Source organism: Salmo trutta, chromosome 16, assembly GCF_901001165.1.
Source record: "Salmo trutta chromosome 16, fSalTru1.1, whole genome shotgun sequence".
Taxonomy (NCBI): Eukaryota; Metazoa; Chordata; class Actinopteri; order Salmoniformes; family Salmonidae; genus Salmo; species Salmo trutta.
The window spans coordinates 8,758,771-8,766,855 of NC_042972.1; the positions used below are offsets into that span (position 1 = coordinate 8,758,771).

The 8,085-nt window shown below is 41.9% G+C and overlaps 1 protein-coding gene across 1 annotated transcript in view; it reads left to right on the forward strand.

Annotated features, from left to right (window-relative positions):
- The window catches only part of LOC115151165 (glutamate receptor-interacting protein 2), a 433,702-nt gene that overhangs the window by 276,458 nt on the left and 149,159 nt on the right, over nt 1-8,085 (forward strand). The window lies entirely within an intron of this gene.

The window sequence follows — 8,085 nt, forward strand, 5'->3', positions numbered from 1 at the left end:
AGTTTGTATTCTGCTGCCTCACGCTGCACATTTTATTAATGTGCATGTTTGCAAAGTGTTTACTATGTGTTATGTACAGTGGGGGAGGGTAACATCAAACATAAAGAATGTATGTCTTTTTTGTTCTTCCAGATTCATGACTGCTGTATAGAAATACTGCATCCCTCATTATGATAAAAGCCAACTGTGTTACTTTTCTTACTGTGCTGAATGTCATAGTATTTAATATTTTAAGAAATATAATTTAGAATGAAATCCCCTAGCCAGGTGGTTACTCAACTCTTACCCTACGAGGTGTTCTGTTCTACCTGATAATACATTACACATACTGTACCTGGTGTCCCAGGTACAAATCAGTCCCTGATCAGAGGGGAACAAAAAAAAAATGCAGTGGTACCGGCTTCGAGGACCAGAGTTGAGTTTGTGGGCCCTAGACTGTAACCGGATTATATTTGAACACAGAATTGAATCTCAAATGTAACATTTCACTGTGCTTTAAGTTCAGCCTGTATCCTGAGGCTAAATGTGAAGTGGTATAATTATAGTGTGGCGATAACTGTATGTTTAAACACGATGCAGATCATAGCTCCTTTCACAGTCTAACGCCAGCTGTGATGAAACAACCAGGTGACACTGTTCAAATTAGACTAATCCACACTTGGAAATGCGTACCCTTTTAGATATACATTTCAAGGGTGTGGGGTTTCCACGTTTCCACGTTTCCAATAACAAAATAACAAAAAGAATGCAAAGGGGAAGTTAATTAGGGGTTTTCGTACACTGGGGAAGAGGGGGAAATGCACCAATCACCTCAATCAAATGTATTTATAAAGCCCTTCTGACATCAGCTGATATCGTACACTGGGGAAGAGGGGGAAATGCACCAATCACCTCAATCAAATGTATTTATAAAGCCCTTCTGACATCAGCTGATATCGTACTCTGGGGAAGAGGGGGAAATGCACCAATCACCTCAATCAAATGTATTTATAAAGCCCTTCTGACATCAGCTGATATCGTACTCTGGGGAAGAGGGGGAAATGCACCAATCACCTCAATCAAATGTATTTATAAAGCCCTTCTGACATCAGCTGATATCGTACTCTGGGGAAGAGGGGGAAATGCACCAATCACCTCAATCAAATGTATTTATAAAGCCCTTCTGACATCAGCTGATATCGTACACTGGGGAAGAGGGGGAAATGCACCAATCACCTCAATCAAATGTATTTATAAAGCCCTTCTGACATCAGCTGATATCGTACACTGGGGAAGAGGGGGAAATGCACCAATCACCTCAATCAAATGTATTTATAAAGCCCTTCTGACATCAGCTGATATCGTACACTGGGGAAGAGGGGGAAATGCACCAATCACCTCAATCAAATGTATTTATAAAGCCCTTCTGACATCAGCTGATATCGTACTCTGGGGAAGAGGGGGAAATGCACCAATCACCTCAATCAAATGTATTTATAAAGCCCTTCTGACATCAGCTGATATCGTACTCTGGGGAAGAGGGGGAAATGCACCAATCACCTCAATCAAATGTATTTATAAAGCCCTTCTGACATCAGCTGATATCGTACTCTGGGGAAGAGGGGGAAATGCACCAATCACCTCAATCAAATGTATTTATAAAGCCCTTCTGACATCAGCTGATATCGTACACTGGGGAAGAGGGGGAAATGCACCAATCACCTCAATCAAATGTATTTATAAAGCCCTTCTGACATCAGCTGATATCGTACACTGGGGAAGAGGGGGAAATGCACCAATCACCTCAATCAAATGTATTTATAAAGCCCTTCTGACATCAGCTGATATCGTACACTGGGGAAGAGGGGGAAATGCACCAATCACCTCAATCAAATGTATTTATAAAGCCCTTCTGACATCAGCTGATATCGTACACTGGGGAAGAGGGGGAAATGCACCAATCACCTCAATCAAATGTATTTATAAAGCCCTTCTGACATCAGCTGATATCGTACTCTGGGGAAGAGGGGGAAATGCACCAATCACCTCAATCAAATGTATTTATAAAGCCCTTCTGACATCAGCTGATATCGTACACTGGGGAAGAGGGGGAAATGCACCAATCACCTCAATCAAATGTATTTATAAAGCCCTTCTGACATCAGCTGATATCGTACACTGGGGAAGAGGGGGAAATGCACCAATCACCTCAATCAAATGTATTTATAAAGCCCTTCTGACATCAGCTGATATCGTACTCTGGGGAAGAGGGGGAAATGCACCAATCACCTCAATCAAATGTATTTATAAAGCCCTTCTTACATCAGCTGATATCGTACTCTGGGGAAGAGGGGGAAATGCACCAATCACCTCAATCAAATGTATTTATAAAGCCCTTCTGACATCAGCTGATATCTCAAAGTGGTGTACAGAAACCCAGCCTAAAATCCCAAACAGCATGCAATGCAGGTGTAGAAGCACGATGGCTTGGAAAAACTCCCTAGAAAAGGCCAGAACCTAGGAAGAAACCTAGAGAGGAACCAGGCTATGAGGGGTGGCCAGTCCTCTTCTGGCTGTGCCGGGTGGAGATTATAACAGAACATGGTCAAGATGTTCAAATGTTTATAGATGACCAGCAGGGTCAAATAATAATAATCACAGTGGTTGTAGAGGGTGCAACAGGTCAGCACCTCAGGAGTAAATGTCAGTTGGCTTTTCATAGCTGATCATTCAGAGTATCTCTACCGCTCCTGCTGTCTCTAGAGAGTTGAAAAAAGCAGGTCTGGGACAGTTGCTCTTGGTTCGCTCCTCCTCTGCCCCTGTGTGCAGGCTGCTTCCTCCTTTATCCCCAAGCAGTCCCTGGCTTAACGACCTACTGCCTTTCCTCGTTGGGGTAGGAGGTCCATATAAGGCTTGGGGGTGGAGCCAGCTACCTGCAAGTTATCTCTCCTCAATTACCACTCCCCTCACCTCTCCCTGCCGTCTGCCACAATATATATATATACAGTGGGGGAAAAAAGTATTTGATCCCCTGCTGATTTTGTACGTTTGCCCACTTACAAAGAAATGATCAATCTATAATTTTAATAGTAGGTTTATTTGAACAGTGAGAGACAGAATAACAACAAAAAAATCCAGAAAAACGCATGTCAAAAATGTTATAAAATGATTTGCATTTTAATGAGGGAAATAAGTATTTGACCCCTCTGCAAAACATAACTTAGTACTTGGTGGCAAAACCCTTGTTGGCAATCACAGAGGTCAGATGTTTCTTGTAGTTGGTCACCAGGTTTGCACACATCTCAGGAGGGATTTTGTCCCACTCCTCTTTGCAGATCTTCTCCAAGTCATTAAGGTTTCGAGGCTGATGTTTGGCAACTCGAACCTTCAGCTCCCTCCACAGATTTTCTATGGGATTAAGGTCTGGAGACTGGCTAGGCCTCTCCAGGACCTTAATGTGCTTCTTCTTGAGCCACTCCTTTGTTGCCTTGGCCGTGTGTTTTGGGTCATTGTCATGCTGGAATACCCATCCACGACCCATTTTCAATGCCCTGGCTGAGGGAAGGAGGTTCTCACCCAAGATTTGATGGTACATGGCACCGTCCTTTGATGCGGTGAAGTTGTTCTGTCCCCTTAGCAGAAAAACACCCCCAAAGCATAATGTTTCCACCTCCATGTTTGCCGGTGGAGATGGTGTTCTTGGGGTCATAGGCAGCATTCCTCCTCCTCCAAACACGGCGAGTTGAGTTGATGTCAAAGAGCTCCATTTTGGTCTCATCTGACCACAACACTTTCACCAGTTGTCCTCTGAGTCATTCAGACGTTCATTGGCAAACTTCAGACAGGCATGTATATGTATTCTTGAGCAGGGAGACCTTGCGGGCGCTGCAGGATTTCAGCCCTTCACGGAGTAGTGTGTTACCAATTGTTTTCTTGGTGACTATGGTCCCAGCTGCCTTGAGATCATTGACAAGATCCTCCCGTGTAGTTCTGGGCTGATTCCTCACCGTTCTCATGATCATTGCAACTCCACGAGGTGAGATCTTGCATGGATCCCCAGGCTGAGGGATATTGACAGTTCTTTTGTGTTTCTTCCATTTGCGAATAATCACACCAAATGTTGTCACCTCACCAAGCTGCTTGGCGATGGTCTTGTAGCCCATTCCAGCCTTGTGTAGGTCTACAAACTTGTCCCTGACATCCTTGGAGAGCTCTTTGGTCTTGGCCATGGTGGAGAGTTTGGAATCTGATTGATTGCTTCTGTGGACAGGTGTCTTTTATACAGGTAACAAACTGAGATTAGGAGCACTCCCTTTAAGAGTGTGCTCCTAATCTCAGCTCGTTACCTGTATGAAAGACACCTGGGAGCCAGAAATCTTTCTGATTGAGAGGGGGTCAAATACTTACTTCCCTCATTAAAATGCAAATCAATTTATAACATTTCTGACATGCGTTTTTCTGGATATTTTTGTTGTTATTCTGTCTCTCGCTGTTCAAAAAAACCTACCATTAAAATTATAGACTGATCGTTTCTTTGTCAGTGGGCAAACGTACAAAATCAGCAGGGGATCAAATACTTTTTTCCCCCACTGTATATATATTATATTCTATTATATTTGATCTGCTGTATTGCACTGTTGACTGCTTCTGTAAGATGCAGCATGTATCGGGGACAGTCTGTCTTCAATTATCATTGATGCAGGCAATAACTGATACATTTAGTGCTATAATTAAAGTTGAAAGGTACAGGTAAGGTGCACTGTAGTTCCATCAGATAGATACAGTGCCTTCAGAAAATATTCACTCCCCTTGACTTTTTCCAAATTTTGTTGTGTTACAAAGTGAGATTAAAATTGATTAAATTGTCTTTTTTTTGTCAACGATCTACACACAATACTATGTAATGTCAAAGTGGAAGAAGAATTAGGAAATGTGTAAAACATACATGAAAAACAAAACACTAACGTATATTGATTAGATTAGTATTCAAATCCCTGAGTCAATACATGTTAGAATCACCTTTGGCATCGATTACAGCTGTGAGTCTTTCTGGAGAGCTTTCCACACCTGGATTGTGCAACATCTGTCCATTATTATTTTCAAAAGTATTCATATTGGTTGTTGATCATTGCTAGACAACCATTTTCAGGTCTTACCATAGATTCTCAAGTAGATTTAAATCAAAACTATAATTTGGCCACTCAGGAACATTCACTCTTCTTGGTAAGTAACTCCAGTGTAGAGTTGGCCTTGTGTTTTATGTTATTGTCCTGCTGAAAGGTGAATTCATCTCCCAGTGTCTGGTAGAAAGCAGAATGAACCAGGTTTTCCTCAAGGATTTTGCCTGTGCTTAGTTCCATTCCATACACCAAAACCACAGCTAAATGCAGCACTAACCTTTGATGATCTTCATCAGATGACACTCCTAGGACATTATGTTATACAATACATGCATGTTTTGTTCAATCAAGTTCAAATTTATATCAAAAACCAGCTCTTTACATTAGCATGTGATGTTCAGAACTAGCATATCCACCGCAAACTTCCGGTGAATTTACTAAATTACTCACGATAAACGTTCACAAAATACATAACAATTATTTTAAGAATTATAGATACAGAACTCCTTTATGCAATCGCGGTGTCAGATTTTAAAATAGCTTTTCGGCGAAAGCACATTTTGCAATATTCTGAGTAGATAGCTCGGCCATCACAGGCTAGCTAATTTGACACCCACCAAGTTTGGTGCTCACTAAACTCAGAATTACTATTAGAAAAATTGGATTACCTTTGCTGTTCTTTGTCAGAATGCACTCCCAGGACTTCTACTTCAACAACAAATGTTGTTTTGGTTCCAAATAATCCATAGTTATATTCAAATAGCTCCGTTTTGTTCGTGCGTTCAGGTCACTATCCGAAGGGTGACGCGCGAGCGCATTTCGTGACAAAAAAATTCTAAATATTCCATTACCGTACTTCGAAGCATGTCAAACGCTGTTTAAAATCAATTTTTATGCTATTTTTCTCGTAAAATAGCGATAATATTCCGACCGGGCGACGTTGTATTCATTCAAAGGCTGAAAGAATTTTTTTTAGAATTCTCATAAACGCGCATCTCCAGTGTCACTGTCCCCAGCCTGACCACTCACAATTTCTCCTGTTGTTCCTCGCCCAGAGACAGGAGACACGTAATTCCACTTTCTGGTGCCTTCTGAGAGCCAATGGAAGCCTTAGAAAATGTCATGTTACAGCAGAGATGCTGTATTTTCGATAGAGATGCAACAGAAGGATAACAAATTGTCAGACAGGGCACTTCCTGTATGGAATCGTCTCAGGTTTTGGCCTGCCATATGAGTTCTGTTATACTCACAGACACCATTCAAACAGTTTTAGAAACTTTAGAGTGTTTTCTATCCAAATCTACTAATTATATGCATTTTCTCATTTCTGGGCAAGAGTAGTAACCAGTTTAAATCAGGTACGTTTTTTATCCGGCCGTGCAAATACTGCCCCCTAGCCCCAACAGGTTAAACATTATTATTGCACACAGAGTGAGTCCATGCAACTTATTATGTGACTTGTTAAGCAACTGTTTACTCCTGAACTTCTTTAGGCTTGCCATAACGAAGGGGTTGAATACTTATTGACTCGAGATATTTCAGCTTTTAAGTTTTTATTAATTTGGAACAATTTCGAAAAACATATTTCCACTTTGACATTATGGGGTAGTGTTAGTAGGCCAGTGACAAAAAATGGAAATGTAATCCATTTTAAATTCAGGCTGTAACACACGAAAATGTGGAAAAAGTTATGGGGTGTGAATACTTTCTGAAGGCACTGTATATCTGTCCTCTTCTTCCCTGGGTGTTTTCGGTTTTTGATACACCAAAGTTGTATTGGTTGTGTTGAGGTTGATATAGTGAGGTTGTATTGAGGTTGATGTGCTGAGGTTGTACTGAAGTTATATTGAGGTTGATACACTCAGGTTGTTTTGAGATTATGAGGTTGATACAGTAAGGTTGTTTTGAGGTTGTATTAAGGTTGTTACTCTGATGTTGTGTTGAGGTTGATACACTGATGTTGTGTTGAGGTTGATACACTGATGTTTTATTGCGGTTGTTCCACTGATGTTGTATTGAGGTTGGTACTCTGATGTTGTATTGAGGTTGATGCTATGATGTTGTATTGAGGTTGGTGCTCTGATGTTGTATTAAGGTTGTTCCACTGATCACGTAAATTAAACAGGAGTTGTTCAATTTGATAAACTCTTTGGTTAGTGTCAGTTGATCTCAAAAAGTATTTGTATAGTTAGACAACCTTACATTTAAAAATATGAAATGATACCTCTTCTATGAAGTTGAGGTTGATACACTGATGTTGTATTGACGTTGATACTCTGATGTTGTATTGAGGTTGATACTTTGATATATATATTGAGGTTGTTCCACTGATGTTGTATTGAGGTTGTATTAAGGTTGTTATACTGATGTTGTATTGAGGTTGATACACTGATGTTGTGTTGAGGTTGATACACTGATGTTGTATTGAGGTTGGAAGCGGCGCAGGTCCTAATCCAGGCACTTGTCATCTCCCGTCTGGATTACTGCAACTCGCTGTTGGCTGGGCTCCCTGCCTGTGCCATTAAACCCCTACAACTCATCCAGAACGCCGCAGCCCGTCTGGTGTTCAACCTTCCCAAGTTCTCTCATGTCACCCCGCTCCTCCGCTCTCTCCACTGGCTTTCAGTTGAAGCTCGCATCCGCTACAAGACCATGCTGCTTGCCTACGGAGCCGTGAGGGGAACGGCACCTCCGTACCTTCAGGCTCTGATCAGTCCCTACACCCAAACGAGGGCACTGCGCTCATCCACCTCTGGCCTGCTGGCCACCCTACCTCTGAGGAAGCACAGTTCCCGCTCAGCCCAGTCAAAACTGTTCGCTGCTCTGGCACCCCTATGGTGAAACAAGCTCCCTCACGACGCCAGGACAGCGGAGTCAATCACCACCTTCCGGAGACACCTGAAACCCCACCTCTTTAAGGAATACCTGGGATAGGATAAAGTAATCCTTCTAACCACCCCCCCCCCCCCTTAAAAGATTTAGATGC